Consider the following 27,380-nt stretch of genomic DNA (forward strand, 5'->3'; position numbering starts at 1 on the left):
AGACGCTTTTAAAGCACAAGGAGATTAATACATTCCAGTTTAAGGGAAGGCATAAGGAAAGACAAAATGACAGGGAGTACAGTCTATTTGAGAAACTACAGATAACGAATATAGCAAGAGTAGTAGTGAAAGTGTTGGTCACACAGTCATGTCCGACTCTTAGACCCCAGGGACTGTAGCCCACCAGGATCTTGTGTCCATTGAATTATCCAGGCAAGAATACTGGAGTGGGTAGCCATTCCCTTCTGCAGGGGATGTTCCTGATCTAAGGATCACACCCATCAGATTCTTTACCATCTGAGCCACCAAGGAAACCCATACTTTGAGAAACTACATGTGTCTGAATATGGTTGAAGTAAAACTGGACCCCTGGAACATATCTCACAAATAATTGTACAGTGATACTCATGCCTACGTCATTGTAGATTGTCCTTCCACTATCCATTCCCTTCTCAATCAAGACCCAAATAACTGAAGATTACATAACATAACACAAAATGAAAAAATAATGTGAGTATCCAGGTGCTTTTTTCATTTGGAAATACATGTCCTAAAATGTTTAAAGATTATCAGTTCAGTTCAGTCGCTCAGTTATGTCAACTCTGCAACCCCATGGACTACAGCACAGCAAGCTTCCCTGTCCATCATCAACGAAAAAGATTTTCTGAAAAATCTCTCACTTGCAATCGCTGTTGAACTAATTAGAATTCTCAGATATCTCTGAATTGCCATCTCCTTCTCCAGGGGATCTTCCTAACCCAGGGATTGAACATAGATTTCCTGCATTGCAGGCAGAGTCTTTACCATCTGAGCCACCAGGGAAGGAGGTCAGATATCACTATTATCCCTATATTTAGTACCATTTCAACTCCAAATAATCATATCATGTTTTTGCTATTGGGTCCAATTGTTTTATGAATAAGGTAATATCTAAAACAATAAATAAAACATCACTGATAGACATTTTATGCCTTTTGAGGAATGAGGTGATTTATATACAAATGAACACATTAATAAATGAAATCCAGGCAGTGTACAATTTTATAATTTCGGTGTGACGATAACACATTCTGAGAACTGACAAAAAATTGTTAGAATGCAAAAGTGGATTGTTTATGGATGAAAGATTTTATTAAGTTCCTAATGTAATGAAATTTATAATGTCTTTTAGTGTGTGACTGTAATGATATGCAATGAAAATTAATTGTGTCAGTGAAATGAAGAGTGATTCCATGTAATTAAGTTAGAAATACATAAATAAAATCTTAGAGTAGCAACATAAATTTCTTTGAGGTTATTTTTCTGATTTTCACTGAATGAATGTTTAGCTTGAATATGATGACTTCCCAGTACAAAGTAAGATATCAAAGAAGAGAAAAATCAATGAGAATAAGTTTTATAGCTGTTTCCTTTTGTACTGTATTTACTGTTCACATGAAGTAAGCTTATACTTAATGTGATCAATTGATTATAATATTTTGGACACAAACTCTACAATTTTGGAAACTTAAAAATGAGTAATATTCTTTGAAAAGGAAAAATAAACATTTTTTCAGAAAATACCAGGTAGATTTTTGCAAATAATATATTTTCACAGATTTGTCTGACTTACTTTATGTGTGGTAAAATTTTGCTGAGTTCCTACCTAGCATCTATTTCCTCTTTCATATAGTACATGTAACAGAATCCAAATATTTTCCTTGGGTTTCCTTTCTTCCTGCAGTGTCCTTATGCTGACTGACCCTGGTCCTGGGGATAAGCTGTGGTTAGTCTAAGGCAATTGGAAATTCATCCTTAACTGTAATACACAGTATGATTTTAAGACTCTTGTTTGAATATCTCATTTTAGTTATTTTGCATGTATTGATATGAAGCCTGAAATAAACTATTTTGCCAATGTGAAGGAAAGGTAGATTAAGCCAAGCTAACACTGAGGAAGGAACACATAGCAGTCGAAGAGAAATTTGATCCTTGAAGACATATTGAGCCGTTGAAACAGAATTAATTTTCAGACTTTTGGGGTTTTTTAGCCAATAGCAGTTCACCTTTACTGCCACCACCCTGACTTCACTGTTTCTTGAAGCAGAGCTTCCTGATTGCTATATAATGGTAGATGAGGCTTGTGGTATTAGGATTTTAGAAATGAACTGCACTTATAAAATTATGAAGGGATATGGATGAAGTGTGAGAATAATCAATTGCATGATCAAGCAAGAGAAAATATAAATTTCACAAAGACAGATACTGGTTCGGGAACATCTAGAAAAATAACCACTTCTTTAGCATAATTTTACCCATCACGTGGCTACAAGTTATGCAAGGATCAAGATATAATAAAAATAGAGAATCCAAATCTAAAGAGATAAATTGCACTTACCTAATGAGACAGTGGCGACCCACTCCAGTACTCTTGCCTGGAGAATCCCATGGATGGAGGAGCCTGGTAGGCTGCAGTTCATGGGGTCGCAAAGAGTAGAACACGACTGAGCGACTTCACTTTCACTTTTCACTTTCATGCATTGGAGAAGGAAATGGCAACCCACTCCAGTGTTATTGCCTTGAGAATCCCAGGGATGGGGGAGCCTGGTGGGCTGCCGTGTATGGGGTCGCACAGAGTCGGACATGACTGAAGCAACTTAGCAGCAGCAGCAGCAATGAGACATACTATAACGTAAAAATACAGTAAGATAAACAATAAAATGTAATAAATTCCTCTTTTTGTCATGGATAGTAATTGATACATAAATGGTGGTACACACACAGATAAAATAAGGCCACCTCCATTCAGTTCAGTTGCTCAGCTGTGTCCAACTATTTGGGACACCATGGACTGCAGTATGCCAGCTTCCCTGTCCATCACCAACTCCTGGAGCTTACTCAAACTCATGTCCATCGAGTTGATGATGCCATCCAATGATCTCATCCTATGTTGTCCCCTTCTCCTCCTGCCTTTACTCTTTGTCAGCATTAAGGTCATTTTAAATGAGTCAGTTCTTCACACCAGGTGGCCAAAGGATTGCCTTTAAGCTTCAGCATCTGCCTTCCAATGAATATTCAGGACTGATTTCCTTTAAGATGGACTGGTTAGATCTACTTGCAGTCCAAGGACTCTCAAGAGTCTTCTCGAACACCACAGTTCAAAAGTATCAGTTCTTCAGCACTCAGCTTTTTTTATAGTCCAAATCTCACATCCATCCATGACTACTGGAAAAACCATAGCATTGACTAGATGGATCTTTGTTGTTGTTGTTGTTGTTTTGTCTCTGCTTTTTAATATACTGTCTAGGTTGGTCATAGCTTTTCTTCCAAAGAGCAAGTGTCTTACAATTTCATGGCTGCATTCACCATCTGTAGTGGTTATGAAACCCCCCAAAATAAAGTCTCTCACTGTTTCCTTTGTTTCTCTATTTATTTGGCATGAAGTGATGGGACCGGATGTCATGATGTTAGTTTTCTGGATGTTACATTTTAAGCCAACATTGTCATTCTTCTGTTTAACTTTAATCAAGAGGATTTTATTTTGTGTTTGCTTTCTGCCATAAGTAGGGTGTCATCTGCATATCTGATGTTATTGATATTTTTCCTGGCAATTTTGATTTCAGTCTGTGCTTCATCCAGCCCAGCATTTCTCATGATGTACTCTGCATATAACTTAAATAAGCAGGGTGATGATATACAGCCTTGACGTACTCCTTTCTCGATTTGGAACCTGTCTGTTGTTCCATGTCCAGTACTAAATGTTGCTTCTTGATCTGCATCCGGATTTATCAGGAGGCAGGTCAGGAGGTCTGGTATTCCCATTTCTTGTTGTGATTCACATAGTCAAAGGTTTTGACATAGTCAATAAAGCAGAAGTAGATGTTTTCCTGGAACTCTCTTGCTTTTTTGATAATCCGACGGATGTTGGCAATTTGATCTCTGGTTCCTCTGCCTTTTCTAAAACCAGCTTGAACATCTGGAAGTTCACATTTAACATACTGTTGAAGCTTGGAGAATTTTGAGCATTAATTTACTAACATGTGAGATGAGTCCAAAGAGTGTGAGATTGTGTGGTAAGTTGAACATTCTTTGGCATTGCCTTTCTTTGGGATTGGAATGAAAACTGATCTTTTCCAGTCCTGTGACCACTGCTGAGTTTTCCATATTTGCTGATATATTGAGTGGAGTACTTTCTCAGCATCATCTTTTAGGATTTAAAATAGCTCAACTGGAATTCCATCACCTCCACTAGCTTTGTTTGTAGTGATGCTTCCTAAGGCCAGCTTGACTTCACATTCCAAGATGTCTAGCTCTAGTTGAGTGATCACATCATCGTGATTATCTGGATTGTGAAGATTTTTTTGTATAGTTCTTCTGTGTATTCTTGCCACCTCCTCTTAATATCTTCTGCTTCTATTAGTTCCATACCATTTTTGTCCTTTATTGTGCCCATCTTTGCATGAAATGTTCCCTTGGTAGCTCTAATTTTCTTGAAGAGATCTCTAGTCTTTCCTATTCTATTGTTTTCCTCTGTTTCTTTTCATTGATCACCTAGGAAGGCTTTCTTATCTCTCCTTGCTATTCTTTGGAACTCTGCATTCAAATCAGTATATTTTTTCATTTCTCCTTTGCCTTTCATGTCTTTTCTTTTCTCAGCTATTTGTAAGGCTTCCTCAGACAACCATTTTGCCTTCTTGCATTACTTTTATTGGGGATGGTCTTGATCACTGCCTCTTGTATAATGTTATGAACCTCCATCAAAAATTCTTCTGGCACTCTGTCTATCAGATCTAATCCCTTGAATCTATTTGTTACTTCCATTGTATAACCGTAAAGGATTTGATTAGGTCATGCTTGAATTACCTAGTGGTTTTCCCTACTTTCTTCAATTTAAGTCTGAATTGAGCAATAAGGAGTTCATGATCTGAGCCACAGTTAGCTCCTGGTCTTGTTTTTGCAGACTGTATAGAGCTTCTCCATCATTAGCTGCAAAGAATATAATCAATCTGATTTCAATATTGACCATCTGGTGATGTCCATATTTAGAGTTTTCTCTTGTGTTGTTGAAAGAGGGTGGTTGCTCTGAATAGTGCCTTCTCTTGGCAAAACTGCGTTAGCCTTTGACCTGCTGCTCATCACACTCCAAGGCTAAATTTGCCTTTTACTCCAGGTACATCTTGACTTCTTACCTTTGCATTCCAGTCCCCTATAATGAAAAGGACATCTTTTTTGGGTGTTAGTTCTAGAAGGTCTTATAGGTCACAAAGTAAGAAGTTACAAAATAAATCTGTTGTGCTTTTAATTGCTCCTACTCCATTTTCAATCAGTCTGGGGAATCCAGGAAGGCCTTAACTTGGTAAATCAAAGAGATGAGCATGTAGAGTACATGTTTGCTAAAATCTTTACTTTCATTGCATGTTATGATGTGCACAACTGATTTTAAGAGTACTCTGATTTTTCTCTAGACAGAACAGGTATAGAGCATGATAGTGCTTTATGTTCCCATCCTCATCATTATTGTATTATATATTCCTCTGATTAAATGACACTTAACCAAATGGGAATAGTTGGGTATTAATAATGTTTAAATTCATACTGTCCTTAGTAACTAAGGTATCCAATCACAGTTTAACAAGTTAAAATCTAGAGGTAAATCATGTGAGATTATTCTTGGGTAAGAAATTCATTATCTAAAAATACATCAGATGTTACCAATACTAAGATTTATTGTGATTTTCTTGTTTCAAGTTTATGCTACTTGAAGAAAAGCCAGTCCAGTCTTGCTTTTCTGTTTTCTTTAACTGAATAGAGAACAAATTCACTAAAGTGTTTACTTCTGTTTTTTATAGTCAGATACAGGTATAGAGAAGAATTCATATGTATAACTCAACATGTTTGGAAATGTGATCCATCAATACATACTTAATGGAAATTAAATTTTTATATCCCTGAATCATAAATCTAGTTATTCAAAAATCATGCAACAAAGACAGACACAGATAAATTATATGGATTCTTGTCACTGTGCATTTCTTCATGGGATACAGTTGTATAGAAATGTTTTCATATATACATAAAAGGAGAGAGAGAGATTTATCTCCATCTGCAAGAAATATATTAGTATATATCTATGTCTTTCTATATCTGTTTCATTTAAAGACTTATTCTATTGAAAGATATGTGGCCAGGTCATGATTCTACTACTTACTGATAAAATAATTGTATCAAGTCATTTAAACTACTTTGAATAAAGATCCAATGGGATATTAAATGTAACTTTTATATTTTCTAGACTATTGACCACAAATGATAGGTTCAAGATCATTTGCATAAGACAATGTAAGACATAATAAAATATGTTTGACTCTGCGTTCACCACTCATTTGTAAAAATAATAAAATAACTAAGGAGATTGATCAAGAAATAACAGTCGTGGGGATTCCTTATAAGGAATCAACTGTGTACATTCCATAGCCAATGCATATCTCTGTGGGAAAAGAAGTGAGCAACTTCACCCTTGCTCAAAATAACTAAGGTGAGATTCAGAGAAGTTTTGAGGTAGCTTGACATTGGTTTCCTTGAATCTGAGTGAATTACATGAAATGGCTCTTAGTCATATTTTTAAAAGTCTAAAAATCAAGGGCTGGCTAAAGCTATTCATAACTTCAGTGAGAAGGGAGAAGACTAGAATGAAAGTGCAGCCTATCATGAGAGCATAACAAAGTTCCTCTTTCCTGTTGGCAGTGTAGAGATACCAAATATCAATGTTGAACTGAGTTATTTTTTAAAGGATTTTCAAGGTATAAAAGATATAGTAGTGACAGTAAAAAGAAAGTTTGTTTGGAGTGGTTAGCCAGATTGTTGGGTGTTTGGAGGTAGGGGAGGAAGGAGGAGTAAATAGCAGTGAGCATAATCAACCGCATGACCAAGAAACAGAATATGCCAGTGTCCCAAACGCTGGGTTTCTTAGCAATCCACAAAAGCCTTTGCGGTGAGGATAAAGATTGCACTTGAGCTGCCATATGTGACGGTGTCAGACTGCCAAGAGAGGCATACGGATGCGTTGCAACATAGTATTTGTTTTTTCTCTTTTCCCCTTTTTTGTACCTCTCTATTCTTTGACAGCACAGAGTACGGGGGTAAATGGTAAGTCAAAAGAATGGAAAGAGTATGTCCATTTTCTGTTTATCCCCTACTGTAGTCTTTAGAGCCTAAGGTCAACCTGAACTTAATGGGAGCAAATATTTAAAATAGATAAGACATAGATATTAGATTGCACTAGACTTTTAGAACTGAAGAAAAAAGAATAAGTTGCTTTCTACACTATATGTAATAGACATAGTACAGTATTTTTCCTACATACTCACCTCCAACATACTCTGATGTTGAAAAATTGAGTCAGTTGGTTTTCATAATTACAAAACAGACCTTTATTTTTGTTTCTTATTAATGTGCATACTTTATTATATCTGTACTGCTCTTTCAATAGTCATAAAAAATAGATATGATTAATATCAGATTTGACAGAGGTACAGACTGAAACTTGGAGTTGATTAAATAATACCTCTGAAGGTATGCAGCCAATAGCAGAGAATGGATGCATTTTAACCAAGGTCCATTTGACTCCAAAGAATCAATGATTATAATCCATTAGGTTATTTCTCAGTCTCCTTTAATGTACTCTCTCTTCAAATACACTATTAGCCAAAGTTTACAACTAGAATAATTTATACCATTCTGACCTGACTCCAGGGTAAAATTTCAAAAAAAGGGCAAAAATCAGTGGCATCACTTCTCCAGGGCTGACTTAGAAGCTATTATAGGGAAGAGATGTAGGGTGGGACACGATAAATATCAGTAAGGCACCTCTGTATCAGTGCAACATAAAAATTCTACTGAGCAACTTGCTTTACAAGTAGAGTCAAGAGGACAACTGTGTAAATATTTGTGTTAATAAATCAGGGTTTAGGAAAAAGTTGGCCCATGCATCACATTTGGAAAATATCATTAGATTATATTTCCACTTGATCCAGTATTATTGTAAATGAAATTTCAGACTTCATCACTGAAACAGTTTTCTCAGTTTATTCTTATCTATCAGTGACATAAAAGCAACATGGTGCAGTATTTCACCTTTCTAGTGTACTTTTGTGAACAAGACTTCAAATGGAGCACAGGTTTCATTGTAATATTAAAGGGGATATTTTAATTGAACCTATCAGAGTCTTTTCCAAATTGTTATAGCAGGTATCCCTCAGAGTATTATGCAATCAAGACATATTGTTTCCACATAAGTTGCTGAAATAATATCACTAAGAATCTAATTTACAAACCTTCAAGATACTTTAAAAACTTTCTTTTTAAGAATTTCAGGTGTACAGAATTGACTTAATTAAAATACTTTTTTCCTGAAAGATATCCTCATTTTCCATGAATGGTGTTATTTTATTTCATTTCATTATGCTTTATTTTTAGTTATAGAATGAGTACCTATTTACCACAAACCAGAGCATAGTTGATAATTTGTATATACGTGTGTGCTCACTTTTACCATCTCCTTCCATCTCTCTCATAGTAACTGTTAGTCTAAAATTTGCCTTTATCATTTCCTTGTTTTGTTCTTTTTTCAGATTTATCTCACATACATGTTTACATGATATATGTACTTATTGCATTTTGTTGTTGCTTTTATTTTTTTTTTTATTTTTTTTATTTTTTATTTATTTATTTTTTTTAAATTTTAAAATCTTAAATTCTTACATGCGTTCCCAAACATGAACCCCCCTCCCACCTCCCTCCCCACAACATCTCTCTGGGTCATCCCCATGCACCTGCCCCAAGCAAGCTGCACCCTACGTCAGACATGGACTGGCGATTCAATTCTTACATGACAGTATACATGTTAGAATTCCCATTCTCCCAAATCGTCCCACCCTCTCCCTCTCCCTCTGAGTCCAAAAGTCCGTTATACACATCTGTGTCTTTTTTCCTGTCTTGCATACAGGGTCGTCATTGCCATCTTCCTAAATTCCATATATATGTGTTAGTATACTGTATTGGTGTTTTTCTTTCTGGCTTACTTCACTCTGTATAATCGGCTCCAGTTTCATCCATCTCATCAGAACTGATTCAAATGAATTCTTTTTAACGGCTGAGTAATACTCCATTGTGTATATGTACCACAGCTTTCTTATCCATTCATCTGCTGATGGACATCTAGGTTGTTTCCATGTCCTGGCTATTATAAACAGTGCTGCGATGAACATTGGGGTACATGTGTCTCTTTCAATTCTGGTTTCCTCCGTGTGTATGCCCAGCAGTGGGATTGCTGGGTCATAAGGTAGTTCTATTTGCAATTTTTTAAGGAATCTCCACACTGTTCTCCATAGTGGCTGTACTAGTTTGCATTCCCACCAACAGTGTAGGAGGGTTCCCTTTTCTCCACACCCTCTCCAGCATTTATTGCTTGCAGATTTTTGGATCGCAGCCATTCTGACTGGTGTGAAGTGGTACCTCATTGTGGTTTTGATTTGCATTTCTCTAATAATGAGTGATGTTGAGCATCTTTTCATGTGTTTGTTAGCCATCCGTATGTCTTCTTTGGAGAAATGTCTATTTAGTTCTTTGGCCCATTTTTTGATTGGGTCGTTTATTTTTCTGGAATTGAGCTGCAGAAGTTGCTTGTATATTTTTGAGATTAGTTGTTTGTCAGTTGTTTCATTTGCTATTATTTTCTCCCATTCAGAAGGCTGTCTTTTCACCTTGCTTATATTTTCCTTTGTTGTGCAGAAGCTTTTAATTTTAATTAGATCCCATTTGTTTATTTTTGCTTTTATTTCCAGAATTCTGGGAGGTGGATCATAGAGGATCCTGCTGTGATTTATGTCTGAGAGTGTTTTGCCTATGTTCTCCTCTAGGAGTTTTTCTTCCAGCAAACAAAAGCCCAGGTCCAGACGGCTTCACAGCTGAATTCTACCAAAAATTTCGAGAAGAGCTAACACCTATCCTCCTCAAACTCTTCCAGAAAATTGCAGAGGAAGGTAAACTTCCAAACTCATTCTATGAGGCCACCATCACCCTAATACCAAAACCTGACAAAGATGTCACAAAAAAGGAAAACTACAGGCCAATATCACTGATGAACATAGATGCAAAAATCCTCAACAAAATTCTAGCAATCAGAATCCAACAACACATTAAAAAGATCATACACCATGACCAAGTGGGCTTTATCCCAGGGATGCAAGGATTCTTCAATATCCGCAAATCAATCAATGTAATTCACCACATTAACAAATTGAAAAATAAAAACCATATGATTATCTCAATAGATGCAGAGAAGGCCTTTGACAAAATTCAACATCCATTTATGATAAAAACTCTCCAGAAAGCAGGGATAGAAGGAACATACCTCAACATAATAAAAGCAATATATGACAAACCCACAGCAAACATTATCCTCAATGGTGAAAAATTGAAAGCATTCCCCCTAAAGTCAGGAACAAGACAAGGGTGTCCACTTTCACCGCTACTATTCAACATAGTTCTGGAAGTTTTGGCCACAGCAATCAGAGCAGAAAAAGAAATAAAAGGAATCCAAATTGGAAAAGAAGAAGTAAAACTCTCACTGTTTGCAGATGACATGATCCTCTACATGGAAAACCCTAAAGACTCCACCAGAAAATTACTAGAGCTAATCAATGAATATAGTAAAGTTGCAGGATATAAAATCAACACACAGAAATCCCTTTCATTCCTATACACGAATAATGAGAAAGTAGAAAAAGAAATTAAGGAAACAATTCCATTCACCATTGCAACGAAAAGAATAAAATACTTAGGAATATATCTACCTAAAGAAACTAAAGACCTTGTTGTTGCTTTTAAACTGTATATAAAGTCTCTAAAACTAAATCCTTTCCATTGGGACTCTTTTTCACTAAATATTATGTTATAAAATTTGATCAATATTATTGTATGTCATTTAAAATCATTGTTTCTAGGTATTTTCTTATTTCCTCTGATTTCTTCAGTGGCCTCTTGGTTATTCATAAGCATATTATTTAGCCTCCATGTGTTTGTGTTTTTCACAGTTATTTTCCCCCCTATAGTTGATATGTGATTGTACAGCATTATGGTCAGAAAAAATGCTTACTACAATTTCTTTTTTTTTTTAATTTATCAAGGCTTGATTTGTGACCCAAGATGTAATCTGTTCTGGAGAATGTTCCATATGCACTTGAGAAAAAAGTGAAATCTACTGTTTTTTTATGAAAAATATAAAATATAGATATCAGTTAGGTCTGTCTCATCCATGGAGTTCTCCAGGCAAGAATACTGTAGTGGGTAGCCATTCCTTTCTCCAGAGGATCATCCTGACCCAGGGATTGAACCTGGGTTTGCTGCATGGCAGGCAGATTCTTTACTATTTGAACCATCATGGAAGCCAATTTAAAGCTTATGTTCCCTTAAGTTTCTGTCTGGATGATCTGCCCATTGGCATAAGTGAGATGTGAAAGTCTCCCACTGTCTCCTGTTTCCCACTGTCTCCTGTTTCCCACTGTCTCCTGTTTCACTATTGATTTCCCCTTTTATAGTCGTTATAATTTGCCTTGTATGTTCGGGACCTCCTATGTTGGGTGCATATATATTTATAATTATTAAATCTTCTTCTTGGATTGATTTCTTTATCATTATGCAGCAATATCACTATTGGGCATTTACTCCAAGAAAACAACAATTCTAAAAGACACATATGCCCCACTATTTACAATAGCCAGGACATGGAATCCACTTAGATGTCCATCAACATAAATGGATAAAGAAATTGTGGTGCATATATGCAATAGAATATTACTCAGCTGTTTAAAAGAATGAATCTGGCTTCATGAATACATTATTCTGTATTCATGAGTCAGTTGTAGTGAGGTGAATGAACTTAGAGCTTATTATACAGAGTGAAGTAAGTCAGAGAGAGAAAAACAACTATCATATATGAATACATATGTATGAAATCTAGAAAAATGGTACTAATGAATCTATTTACACAGAAGAAATGGAGACACAGGGGTAGAGAACAATTTGATGGACACAGCAAGGCAAGGAGAGGTTAGGACAAATTGAGGAAGTAGCATTGGCACATATACACTATCATGTGTAAAATAGATAACTGTTGGAAAGCTGCTCTATACCACAGGGAACCCAGCTTGGTATTCTGTGATGACATAGAGGGGTGGAATGGGAGGAAGGTGGGAGGTTCAAGAGAGAGGGAATATATATATATAATTATGACTGATTCAACATGATGTGTGGCAGAGACCACCACAATATGGTAAAGCAATTATCCCCTAATAAAAATAAATAATCATTTGTTTTTCATGGCTGTATAATAGTTACATGCATATGATAATTTTGTAATTAAATTTTGTAATTTTTTCTATTCTAAAAGTAATCATAAGAATGTTATCATATATGTCCTCCGATGAATACACACAAGGAGGTTTGTACCTAAAAGTGGAATTGCTTAGATATATGGTAAGCAATATCCAATATTATTCTAATTGTTTTCCAAAGGTTGTACAGTTTTTAACTTATACCAACATTCTGTAAGAGATCCAGTCAACTGGTGGCCTCTGAAACTTTTGTTCTTTCTATCTTTTTTCTGAGATATAATTGACATATAATATTATGTTTCAGATGTAGAACATAGCATTTTGCTATGTATACTGAAGAATGATTACTACAATAAATCTAATTAACATTGTTCAGTAGTTTAAAACTTCTTTTTCTTGTGATGAAGGTTTTTATAATTACTCTCAGCAACTTTCAAATGAACAATGCAGTATTATTAACTATCACTACTATGCTGTGCATTACATCTCAATAATTTATTTATCTTATAACTGGAAATTTATACCTTTTTAAGTTTAATTTTTTTCTAACATTTGTTATAGTTAGATTTCTGAATCTTATCCAACTGACTAGATGTAGAATATTACCTCATTGTGATCTTGATTTACATTTCCCTGATCAACATGAAGGGAATTTTAGCTTTCTTTGTAAATTGATTTGCCTTCTATTTTGTTTTTGGCAGTTTGTATTCACTTCATTTTTAAAAATTCTAGGGATTATACAGAATTATTCAAAGCATGTCCATATCTGGTGATTCTCCAAACACATATTAAATATTTTGATTAAGGTATTTTTGAAAACAACTAAATATGAAATAGTCTTCATATAAAGGAAAATTATGTTACTTTTTTGGCTACTTGCTGACCCAACAAAATACTTCCATTGTATTCTGTAAATGTATTTGCTATTGGAAGGAATATATACCATCTTTATATAGGCAAGCCGTCTATGGGGTTGCACAGAGTTGGACACGACTGAAGCGACTTAGCAGCAGCAGCAGCAGTAATATGAATCAGTAGGATAGAATAGAAATTATATTGTACAATAATGTTTAGTTTCAAATAAAGAAAACATATTAGTAGAGCATATTGAGAGGTCTTACTTGAGATCTGACAAACTAAAGTAGATCACCCATGTTTCAGACCTAATGCTAACATTAATTTAAAGAGATTAAACAGATTAACTATTGGAAACTAACAAATATATCAGTAAATGAAGGAAACAACTTAATAATCATATATCAGTGTGATTATTTTATTGTTTTTTTTTTAAGTTTTATTTAGGTATAGTTGATTTGCAATGCTGTGTTAATTTCTGCTATACAGTACAGTGATATCAGTGATATATATATATGTGTGTGTATATATATACATATATACATATATATATATATGCTTTTTCATATTCTTTTCCATTATGGTCCCTATGACAGTAGGACTTTAGTATTTATCCATACTATACTAGTTTGTATCCGCTAATCCCAAACTCCAAATCCTTCCTACCTGCCTCCACTGCTCCCCCTTGGCAACTGAAATTCTGTTCTCTGTGTCTGTAAGTCTTATTTTTTTGTTTCATAGATATGCACATTTAAGTTGTATTTTAGATTCCATGTATAAGTGATATCATATGGTATTTTTCTTTCTCTCTCTGATTCATTCGATTAGGATGACAATCTCTAAATCCATCTATGTTGCTACAAATGGCAATATTTCATTCTCTTTTGTGGTTGACTAATACTCCATTGTATTTATATACCACTTCGTTATGCTTGCATCTGTTGATGGTTATTTAGTTTGTTTCCACATCTTGGCTATTGTAAATAGTGATGATATGAACATAGAGGGTGCTTGTATCTTTTCAGATTATAGTTTTGTCTCAGTATATGCCCGGGGGTAGGATTGCTAGATCATATGGTAGCTCTTTTCTTAATATTTTAAGATCGTCCATACTGTTTTCCATAATAGCTCTACCAGTTTACATTCCCACCAACAGTGTAATAGGGTTCCCTTTCCTCCACAACCTCTCCAGCATTCATTATTTATAGACTTCATAATGAAGGGCATTCTGACTGGTGTGAGGTGGTACCTCATTGTAGTTTAGATTTGCATTTCTCTAATAATTAGTGATGATGAGCATCTTTTCATGTACCTATTGGCTATATGTCTGTCTTCTTTGGAGAAGTGTCTATTTGTTTTTGTATTGTTTAGTTATTGATACACATGAAATAGTGATATGTTTTGGATATTAAGTCCTTGTCAGATGCATCATTTACAAGTATTTTCTCTGAGTCCATAGGTTTTCTTTTTGTTTTGTTTATGGTTTCCTTTGCTGTACAGAAGCTTATACATTTGATTAGGTTCAATTAGTTTATTTTATTGGAGAAGGCAATGGAAACCCGCTCCAGTACTCTTGCCTGGAAAATGCCATGGACAGAGGAGCCTGGTAGGCTGCAGTCTATGGGGTCGCACAGAGTCGGACACGACTGAAGCGACTTAGCAGCAACAGCAGCAGCAGCAGCTTATTTTATATTTCTATTGTCTGGGAAAACGGACCTAAGAAAACATACCCAAGGCAATATTTGGTATGATTTATGTCAGATAATATTTTGGAGTTTCATGGTATCATGTCTTATATTTAAGTCTTTAAACCATGTTGAGTTTATTTTTGTATGTGATGTGAGGATATGTTCTAACTTCATTGATTTATATGCAGATGTCCAACTTTTCCAATACTACTTGCTGAAGAGACTTTTTCCTTATTGTACCTACCTCCTTTGTAGAAGATTAATTGTCCATAGGTTTGTGGGTTTCTTTCTGAGATTTCTGTTCTGTTCCCTTTTTCCATATGTCTGTTTTTATGCTAACATCAAGCTGTTTGGATTACTATAGTTTTGTTGTATTGTCTGAAGTCTGGAAGGGTTATGCCTCTGGCTTTGTTCTTTTTCCTAAGGATTGCTTTGGCAATTCTGAGTCTTTTTATGGTTTTATGTAAATTTTAAGATTGTTTGTTTTAGTTCTGTAAAACAAAATCATAGATAATTTTATAGGGATCACATTGGATCTGTAGATTGCTTTCAGTAGTATGGTCATTTTACCAGTATTAATTATTTCAATCAAAGTATATAGGATATCTTTCCATTTCTTTAAATAATTTTCTATTTCCTTTATTATAACTTACAAGTCTTTTACTTTCTTGGTGTATTCCTAAGTATTTTATTTTTTTGCTGCTTTTTTTAAAGGGATTGTTTGTTTATACTTCCCTTCTGTTATTCCATTGTTAGTGTGAAGAAGTGCAACTGATTTCTGTGTGTTAATTTTGTATCTTGCTACAGCATTGGGTGATGCTTCACTACTCACTCAGCAAAAAAAAAAAAAAAGATTTCATAAATATTGAATAGTAGTATGGTGTCACTGACAAGTATAATTACTAAATTCAACTGAAAAACTAGCCTTTGAACATGTTAGCTGAAACCCATTTTATTGAGATTTAGTGGAATAGAGAGAAATGAACACTAACCTACAACTGAGAAAATCTGAATTTCATAACTGATTAAAATTAGCAGAAGTCAGTACTTTCAATTTTGGAATAAAATTCTATTTTAGAACATCAGAATTAGGACTGAAGAGACTGAAACAGAAACTGTGATTCAAGAAGGTGTCACAGAGAATGTGTGTGTGTGAAATATGACTGAATTAGAGCAGGGAACACTCCCATTTCTTCTAAAGAGATATATTTGTTGTAAGAATTAAGGGAGAAGCTGTTTATATGAAATTATTGTCCAAGATTATGAAAACATGCAGGTATAAAGGAAGAAGCATTAAAAAGGGCATGTAAGTAAGGACAAAGGTAGTGGTTGCCTAGGGTTTAGAGGGTGGTGAAAATGGGAAGATGCTGGTGAAAGAGTACAAACCTTCAGTTATAAGATGAATAAGTCCTGGGTTCAGGTATACAGAATAGTGATTGTAGTTAATATGGTAGTATATACTTGAAGTTTACTAAGGAAATAGATCATAAGTGTTCTTACAACACACATGTGCACAGAAATGGTAAATATGTGAGATGATGGATGTAGTTTATTTGATTTTGGAAGTAATATTAAATAATCTCATTGTAAACCTTAGAAAATCATGTTATTAAACCTAAACATATCCCATTTGTTAAATATTTGAATCATACTTCAATAAAACAGGGGAAAAATAAATTCATATTTCCCAGATCAGAGCACTCAACTGCTATGAAAGCAAAGGAAATATTTGTTTCAACTTGCTGTATATCACTCTTATGATTTATTTTACTAGAAGCAGGGAATTTGGAAAATTGATGAAATTGAAAATTGATAAATTAATTTGCATTTAATATAAAACAGTAGATATCACTGTGAGATTGCTCTTTTAGGTTTCATTCTAACAAAGAAGAACACTTCAGTGAGACCAAACCATTACGGGGAGTTTATTTCCAGGCTAAGTTTTAACACTAAATAATTGACCTAGATCAAGGGCCTAAGCCTTTTGGAGCTAAGTCTTTTTATCTTAAAGTAAAAAATATTGAATTTTACTATTTTAAAGGGCTTTTTAGCTCTCTCATAATTCTTAGCAAATTATATATGTATTATGCTTAATAAATGTATGCATCTTTATTTTTTTCTATTAAAACTTTGGAAAATAGTGATGTTTGGAAAACAGTTTTTAAAAGTAACAATTTAGCTATTTAATTATTAACATTTTATAAAGATAGGAATGTCTATATACAAAGAATACTTTAAATTGTGGATTTTGCCCATAGTTGCATCATGTTTTAATTTTATTTTTTCTATTGAATTTATTTAATTACAAGTCATTCACAAATATTTGACACCTATGAATTTATTTTGAAGAAACATTCTACCACATAATCTAGATTAATATTTAAATTAGTTTTCTATTTTTTATATCCAAACATATAAAGACATTGTTCATATAAAAATTTATATATGAGACCTTGAATGACAGAATGGAAAATGTCATCAGCAGTAGTTATAAAATAGATGTTGAAATCGTTCCCATAGGACTGTTTCTTATGAAACTCTTAATAAAAGCAGAATGTATAATTTATTTTTACTCAATAAAAGTGATTATGATGTGGAAGAAACTAGTATTTATTGGCCATTATGTGCCTGACATTCTCCAGTCACTGCCTCAATTATTTCAGTATCGCTGGGAGATGGGTAGAATATCCCAAGACAGAGTGGAAAAAATGCTGAGGGAAACAGATATACTGTTGGCCAAGTTTAAGGCTTGAATCTAGATTTTTCATACTCCAAATCTCCACTTTTTCCACCTAGTCAAAAAGCATCCATTCCCCTAGCCTAAGGCAATGTTCTCCTTCTGACATCTTGGTTAATTAAAGGTCATTATACTTAAAGCTAATGGAGGAATGGATGACTTCATTCTACTGACGTAGAACTTTAGATTCAATCAGGGCTTGTGGAAACAATCTTACTGAACTTCATTCACTTACAGAGGTTCTGATTCAGTATATACATGGTGGGGTCCTTGAATGTTCACGTTTTACATGTTCCCAAAGGTTGGTGCTATTGCTGTTATAGGGACAAGGCTTTTAGGACTACTGGTCTAAATGAATGCTCTCCAGTGTATAGCAGGTGACCCCAAAGAAAGGAACTTAATTCTTAAAGGAATTGATAATATTTTATACAAATACAGAATTCAAATCAATAAAATAATAACAGAAACACTAAGGAAATTACTATTCCCTTTATTATAATACATACAGCAAGGATTAGTTCTTTTTGACCACTTACCAGATAAAGGCTTCCTTGTTGGCTCAGCTGGTAAAGAATCTGCCTGCAATGAGGAAAGGAAAGGGTACCCACTCCAGTATTCTGGCCTGGAGAATTCTATGGACTTTATAGTCCATGGAGTCACAAAAAGTTGGACACGACTGAGCGACTTTCACTTCACTTACCAGATAAAAGGTATTAAGCTAAACGTTTTACTTGGACTATGAAGTCCTGAACATAAAATGTAAGTAAGTGTAGTGAAGATGGAAGTTACAGAATGACCGTAATCTTTGCAAAGTGTGAAGTCTATAAGCTAAGTGTCTATCTGCACAAAGTTATTCAGCTTTGCTCTGTGCAAGAACAGAAACACAGCTTCATCTATGGCTTCACTCTTCAGATGAGATGGCTTATTCTGATAAACAGTTGACTGCCATTTTCTAACACATTTTCTGCTTCAACCTAAGTTTTGCTTCTTTCTTTTTATTTTTCCTTCACTTCCTAGAAAAAGGAGTGAAAAATTTTAAATAGATGTTCTCCCTAAAATATATATCCCTATTTTTCTCTTACACTTCTGTAACACTCTTCTAAATTTCTCTCCTTATTCTTAAAACCTTTTCATTTTTCTTGTCTTCCTTAACCTTTAGTTAGTTGTGTTCTCTAGAGTTTTACGTTCAACCCTTTTCTATTTTCTCTATAAACTTCTCACACCTCTAACAGTTCTAAAATATTGCCCTTTCATGATTGTTCATGTATTTATGTCTTTGAACTTTCTGATTAATGTTCCTGGGATGACCTTTATCTTTCCATTCATCTAGTATATTACTCTTCAGCTCAATTCTTACTCCTACAATGCCACTCCAAACTCCTTGAAAATTTTCTTCTGTAGTTCCAACTACATTTGCACATATCTTAAATATTATCTGTATTGATATATATTATGCTTATTTATTTGTGTTTCTGTCTCTTCCAAATGACCTTGAAGAGTGATTCTCATGCCTTCTTTGTCTGTGCTCTTCTCCTGATGGTCTCTGAGAATATTTGTTGCATTTGAGCAATGTAATGAATAATGATATCATCAGCAAATTATAAATAATGTATAAATATGCTCTCACTACAACATGAGTAAAACCTTCAAAGAAGAAAAACTAGCAAATTAAAGATGGTTACTTATTTTACCATTCATACTATTTAATGATAGACTGACTGCTGTCTGAAATACTCCTCTGTTGCTTCTGCTGCTGTTTAGTTGCTAAGTCGAGTCCGAATTTTGCAACCCCATGGACTGTAGCCCGCCAGTCTCCTCTGATTTTCCCAGGCATGAATACTGGAGTGGTTGCCATTGCCTCCTCCAGGTGATCTTCCATATCTAGGGATCAAACCCACACCTCCTACATCTTCTGCTTGGCAGGTGGCTTCTTTACCACTGAGCCACCTTAGAAGCCCCAGAATACTACTCTAAATGACTCTAAATCTCTCTATACTGTGTCTGTTTTCTCTTTTATTGTCAAATTGTTCTATTGGTACCTGAACCTTGGGGAAAAACCCTATTTATGGCAATTGAATGTGTTTCTAAACTTAATGCCCATTTTTCAGAGGATTACATTACGAAGTAGATAAAGTCACAACTGAGCTGAAAGGAGATCTAGATGTATAGGGAACTATTAATGAAAACCCAGAAAGTCTAATGTAGGATCAAGTCCATGAATATGCTTCAAGTGAATATAGATGAAGCAGGGGGTAGCAGAGTTCCAGAAGTAGTAGTAGGGATCTAGAACCAATTATTCTAAACCAACATTAAGAGACTCCAGTAGTGGAACAAAAAATAATGTGATCAAACAAAGCTGGTCTTGTTACTCACAAGTGAATCTGTATCTAATGAGCTTCCCAGGTGGCACCAGTGGTAAAGAATCCACCTGCCCGTGCAGGAGATGCAAGAGATAGGAGTGCGATCCTTGGGTCAGGAAGACTGAGCACAGGCACACACCAGTGTTAGCGTGGATCCGAGACTTCTGTGCAGAAGCTGAGTGAGATGAAACTTCTGAATGGCCAGAAGAGAGGAATGTCAGACAACTTCAGACATAGCTTGGCATTGATTCTTTACTGGTTATATGTATAGCACAAGGGTTTAGGCTAGAAGAGTCTATGTCTTCTTTTTGTTTGTATGGTTTAGTGGAAGATTCACAAATATTATAGGAAAAAAGATAAATGAATAAATGAATAAAATGATAAAAATAATTGGCTTTTCACCCTGATGCATTCACCTCAGTTTTCTTACACAAGGTCCAGGAAACCCCTCAACCCAGCATTTTGTTTGCTCTTAATTTTGCACTTTCATGCTGAGAGCAATGCCTTAGGAAACCATTGTGCTATTTTCTGGTGAATTATAAGCTTGAGATGACTCTAAGAATTCCTTGGATCCATTATTGTGCCTCAAGGAAGCACTAGGACTAAATAGACTGGAAAAAAAAAATGAAACATTCTGTCTTGTGTAAAAATTTAGTTGTTTTACCCAACAAAATAGCATTCTTCACATTTTTCTTTTATTTTTGATGCGTGTTAAAGTCATTTCCAAAGTTACCAATCAATTACATATGTTCAGTGGTCCAAACTAATGTTACTATAAAATGAGTGTCATTTTTGATTTGACTTTAGACATTGTTTTTTCAATATATATTTCAAGTAATATTAAATACCTCATCTTGCAAAGACATAATTTCATTTCTTATGAGCATTTAATTTGATCGGCGTTTCTTTTGACAGCAGCACAATATCAGTGTTCCAATGTGTTAAGTTATTGCAAAATAATTGCTTCTAAATGGCATTGATCATTTTAAAAAGCTGTTTCTATAGGTTCTGAAAACACTGTCTGAGATGCTCATTTGTATACAGAATAGCTAAAACTGCAAAAAAACATTCTGGCAATAATTTTAGAAGTAATTAATAATAATGTAAAGATTAAGAACTGATTATTTCAAGAAATATAAGATATTATGGAGATGCATGCATATAATAAATTTTATACATATGGAATATTTTGTGATATATATCATTATGTATATATTGAAATACTAGTTACAGCTATCGTCAGCTGAAAGATTTATTTTGGAAGAATATTGTTATTATTATTATTATTATTATTATTACTTTAGTGTCTAAAGTTTTACTCAGTTCTAAATATTATGTTTGACCCTGGGAATCAAGTTTGGGTAAGACCAAATTCCTGATCTCAGTGATCATAATGTATGAAAATATGCATATAGGTGATTTTCCTCTAATTTGGTAAATATGTCACAAATATATGTATAAATTCCTAAGATAGCAAATGATTTCTTAAATTATCTTGGATTTCAGTAGGTAGGTAAAGACAGATCAAGTAGATTTCAAGAAAAATGATAATCCAGAGTGGAATGTTGAATGACTATTATGTTAGCCAAAAATGATCAAACTCATCTTGCCACTTTTTCACATCCACATGTTTATTGTCACTATCCTAGCCTACATCCTCAGGTACCTATATGATTGAAAAAGATTTTTTTTGCTTCGCTAAGCATGGTTAATTCTATGGCTGCCACAAAAATGTTATTGATGAAATGTAAATGTTTCTACCCTATGTTTTCCAGTAACTTCTTGGAACTTAAAATAGGATCCAAATTCATTATGGTCTACTTAATGGTATAAAATATTCTGAAAAAAAAAAAAAGACCTCTGCCTACTACTCACTTCTCACTATACTTAAGCAATCTGATTTTATTTCCCCTTCTCAAAAGTTAAAACATGTTTCCTACTGAGAGACTTTAGACTTATTTTTTCCCCTGCTTTCATGAATGAGTTCCTCATGGCTGACTTTTGGATGTTTTAAAATATGGCCCTACTTTGCCTTTTTTTTTTTTTTTGGCATTCTATCTACAATAGATCTATCTCTTGGCCTCCTGAATCAAAGTGCTGGTGTGACCAACAGAGTGTGCCAGAAGTGATATTATATAACACTCCTGTTTAGGTCTTGAGTTGTCATGTAAAAAGTCCAACTATTTTGAGGCTGCCTTGCTGTGAGGAAGCCAAGAAACACAGAATCCACTCATGCATTAAAGTCAGCAGTGGAGGTCTTCGAGTCATTCCAACCCAAGTACCATAAATGTGATTGATTGACCTTTGAACCATTGCAGCTTTCCACCATCCAACCATAGCCAACTTGGGTCTGTAAGCTGAAGTCTTAGGTAAAATACCATGAAGTATAGGGCAAATTATCCTATTGCACCATGTCTGAAATTTCCACAAAACTCCTTTGCGTAAAAATTGGTTATTTGGACTTTTCTGGTGGTTCAGTGATTTAAGAATCTGCTTGCCATTGTAAAGGACATAGATTTGATCCCTAGTCCAGGAAGATCCCACGTGCTGCTGGGCAACTCAGCCCGTAAGCCACAACTACTGAGCCTATGAGTTGCAACAAGAAAGGCCACCGTAATGAGAAGCCTGCACAAAACTAGAGAGTCTCTCCCGTTCTCTGCAACTAGACAAAGGCCACATGCAGCAACAAAGACTTGGCACAGACATAAATAAATAAATAGATAAATAAATAAGTGGTTGTTTAAGCAATTACATTTTGAAATAAATTGTTATGTAACAATAGTAACTGAAAAATGAATAAATCTTATTGCAATACCACATTCTCAGAAAAGACTTCCTAACCACTTTATTTAAAATTGGATCCCATCACCAAATGTTGATAAACATAATATTCATAGCTATATTATTTATAGTCCAAATCTGCAGATAAGCCAAATGTGTATCTATATTTGATATAAATTTTGAGATATTTACACAGTGGCAGATTATACAGTACTTAGAACAGAGAATCTAGATTTACACACAAAGTCATCAATGATTTCTCCAAATAATATTTTATTTTATTTTATTTTTTAAATTTTTTATTTTTTTTAAATTTTAAAATCTTTAATTCTTACATGCGTTCCCAAACATGAACCCCCCTCCCACCTCCCTCCCCACAAATAATATTTTAAACAAGAATAATCAGATATAGGGTTTCCCTGGTGGCTCAGTGGGTGAGCATCTGCCTACCAAGCAGGTGATACAGCAGATGTGGATACTGGTAATATTGTGATCAGAGTATTGCGTGCAATTTGTACACTATGGATAGAATACTGATTTGAGTATTGGCCATCAGTTATTTCCCACATTGATAATGTATGTGTTTGTTTTTCTTTATAATTTTAATTACTGAGAATTATATGGTATGATGATTATAATTATTCATTTAAAATTTTATTGTGGTGTAGTTGCTTTACAGTGTTGTGTTTATTTCTACTGAACAGTGAAGTGAATCAGTATTATGTACACATATATCCCCTCTTTTTAATTTTTTTTAAATTTCCTTTCCATTTAGGTCACCGGAGAGCACTGAGTCAAGTTACCTGTGAGGTATAGTAGGCTCTCATTAGTTATCTATCTTACACCTAGTAGTGTATACATATCAGTCCCAATCTCTTAATTCATCCCACCACCCACCCCCACTGGTGTCCATACATTTGTTTTCTATGTCAGTGTCTCCCTTTCTGCTTTGAAAATAAGTTCATCTGTATCATTTTTCTAGATTCCACATATATGTGTTAATATACAATATTTGTTTTTCTCTTTCTGACTTACTTCACTCTGTATGACAGTCTCTAGTTTCTTACGTCTCTCTGAAAATGACACAACTTAATTTCCTTTTTATGGCTGAGGGATATTCCTTGTACATATGTGCCACTTCTTTATCTGTTCCTCTTTGGGTGGTCATTTAGGTTGCTTCCATGTCCTGGCTATCCTAAATAGTACTGCGATGAATATTGGAGTAAATGTATCTTTTGGGATTATGGTTTTCTCCAGGTATGTGCCAGGAGGGGGATTGCTGCCTCATTTGGTACTATTCATTTATACTTCCATTGTCATCCTACTAGAATGCATTAAGAACAGAACTGTCCTGTTTACTCTTTCATGTCTTTTATCAGATGAATTGAATTAGTATCCAACTGTACAATAGTAACAGTATGTAATTCTTCATAAATTATGATTCCATTATAATTTTTATGTTAATTTAGAAACATTTAAAGGAAAAAGCTTTTTTGAGTGAATCACAAATTTATAGTAGATTCTATAATTTGAATTCAAGAGTACTTACCTTTTAAAATCAGAAAAAAAAACCATATAGCTTGAAACTACTGTATCATATCTTAATTAAACAAAGCTGAAACACTCTCTTAAACTGAATTTTCAAGTTTTAAGAGAAATGTAACAAACTGGATATCTGCAGAGGAAAATTACTAGAGGATTAAAACGACTCCATAACTTATACTATGCAGAAAGAGTGAAGGTTGTCAACTCTCACTTGAAAATCTATCTCGTTTTGTGCTTCTGTGAATCCTACTTTATTTAAATACCATAGCAGAATTTACAGTTTTTTCTTGTAAATAGAAGAACCATCAGTTCAGTTCAGTCGCTCAGTCATGTCCGACTCTTTGCGACCCCATGAATCGTAGCGCACCAGGCCTCCCTGTCCATCACCAACTCCTGAAGTTCACTCAGACTCACGTCCATTGAGTCAGTGATGCCATCCAGCCATCTCATCCTCTGTCGTCCCCTTCTCCTTCTGCCGCCAATCCCTCCCAGCATCAGAGTCTTTTCCAGTGAGTCAACTCTTCGCACGAGGTGGCCAAAGTACTGGAGTTTCAGCTTAAGTGTCATTCCTTCCAAAGAAATCCTAGGGCTGATCTCCTTCAGAATGGACTGGTTGGATCTCCTTGCAGTCCAAGGGACTCTCAAGAATCTTCTCTAACACCACAGTTCAAAAGCATCAATTCTTCGGTGCTCAGCCTTCTTCACAGTCCAACTCTCACATCCATACATGACCACAGGAAAAACCATAGCCTTGACTAGACAGAACTTAGTCAGCAAGAAAACCCATAGTGAGCTATTAATTCATTATTCATTAAAGATAAAATCATCTCCAGACACTTGGCGCATGACCTTTGATTTCCATCTCCTCATCTCAGTGAAAAAATGTTGGACTCTGCTTGGTTCCCTTTCTTTCCTCTATTTTCAAGACTACCTCCAGGCTATAAGCTGGAGCAGAGTTGGACTCATTTTGTTTATTTCTCAACTCTAAGGAAGCAAAATCCTGTGGTGCCTTTCCAATAAGTGGAAACAGTTTTCTAGCTGTTTATAGTGGGAGTACAAGTTTAGTACCCATTATTATACCATTGTTGATTGCATATTCATGACCAAAATATTCAATTAAAGATATATTTTTGCATTTACTTAATATTTGCTTTCATCCTTAGATTGCAATCTCCAGGAGACTAGATTTTTACCCATCTTTAAAAATAAAAAAAAAAACAACAAAAAAGTACTTCGCCTAGTACATTGCCTGCTGTGTAATGGTGATAGTAAATATATGCTGCAATAATGACTTACTTGCTAAAATGTATATAAAACCCAAAGAAAGGCACCCTTTTAGACCACAATTCTTTCTGTTATCACAGTCACATATACTTTAAAGAGGATAAGTAGCACATCTCAATATTCTATATAATTATCAGTTACCAAGATTCATCTTCCTATAAAGCAAAATAAATGAATATATTTCCTGCCACATTTATAATTTTATGTAGTTCTGCAATATCCCTATGTAGAATTTCTATATTCATGAGAAAGTGAGAGCCAGATAACTTAAACTGGGATAATTAATGTCTCAAAATTTAATATGAACTTATTTCTTTTTGCTTCATTACTCTGCCAGATTTATCTCTACTGCAGTAACATGGCTTGGTGTATCAAATACACCATCCACTGCTTTGTATATATGTTATTTTTTATACATCAGTAATTTCTCAGGAGTAGTATATACGAGTAGTATATGGTAGTATATTAGTAATTTCTCAGGAGTAAATATAGTAGCATATTTAGGTTATTTTTTACACATCAGTAATTTCTCAGGAGTAGTATATAGTAAGAGTGTGGACATTTTAATTGGATAAATTTATAATTATTTCTGCAGTCATATTAAAACTCTTTGATGGCAAGAATCATTCCTTAATACCCATATACCTGTATAATATGTGTATGATATATAAGCAGTTAATATGTTTAACTGATCATGTAACATTAAATTAGAACTATTATACCATTATTCATTGATGCTATATATATTTATGCAATAAACTATATGTCTTTGGCTCTCACATTTACCTACAACTAATGAAATTCCATTCACCCCTGAAAAAACAAAATTGAGGTGTAGGTGTCTGGTATTTTTAAACTAGGGAGACTGGGAGTATACCATGTGTGCATTATAATACTTACCTTTTTTAGCTTTGATGTAGCATCTGCCCTTTTTTCTCTCCTGATCTAGATTTCTTTCATGGTGGTAGAAAACCTCTACTAAGAACTTGTCTACTAACAGGAGGCCTTTTACGCTGGTGACCAGTGTCACTGCATACCATGAGAATGCCAATATTTAAGATAAGAGATCCTATCTCTTAATGCCCAAATGCTGCCTGTTCTGCTATTTTCTTTAGAACTATTGTTAATTCAAAATTCATGCTGAACTAAAATATGTGAGATATTTTCTCTTCCCATATGAAGGTTTACTCCTAAACATCTTTGTAGGCTCTTATTTATTTAAGCATTGGCCATCTCATTATTGGGGCTTCCCTGCTGACTCAGAGAGTAAAACATCTTCCAGAAATGCAGAAAACCTGGGTTCAGTTCCTCAGTCAGGAAGATACCTTGGAGAAGGAAATGGCAACCCATTCCAGTACTCTTGCCTGGAAAATTCCATGGATGGAGGAGCCTGGTAGGCTAAAGTCCATGGTGTCACAAAGAGTCAGACATGACTGAATGACTTCACTTTCAGTTTCACTTCTCATTATTGAGTCAGACAAGTGGAAGTTATAAAAAGTATACAGTTTAGGTTTAAACTAGATATCTAAAATGCCTTTCATATAAACAGAATGATAGCTGCCAATATATCATTCTCCATTATTTCTTTGTCTAGTTTCATTTTCTTGTTCTAACTGACATAGTCAAAAGAGAGCAGTGGGACAAAGATAATTAAAAAGTGAAAAATATAGGTGAGTGGGGTTTATTGTGGTTTTCTTCTCTTATTCAAATATTTCTTTTTCTACAAAGCAAAATTGGAAATATCATCCATCAGGTTATC

This window comes from Capra hircus, chromosome 14, assembly GCF_001704415.2.
Source record: "Capra hircus breed San Clemente chromosome 14, ASM170441v1, whole genome shotgun sequence".
Taxonomy (NCBI): Eukaryota; Metazoa; Chordata; class Mammalia; order Artiodactyla; family Bovidae; genus Capra; species Capra hircus.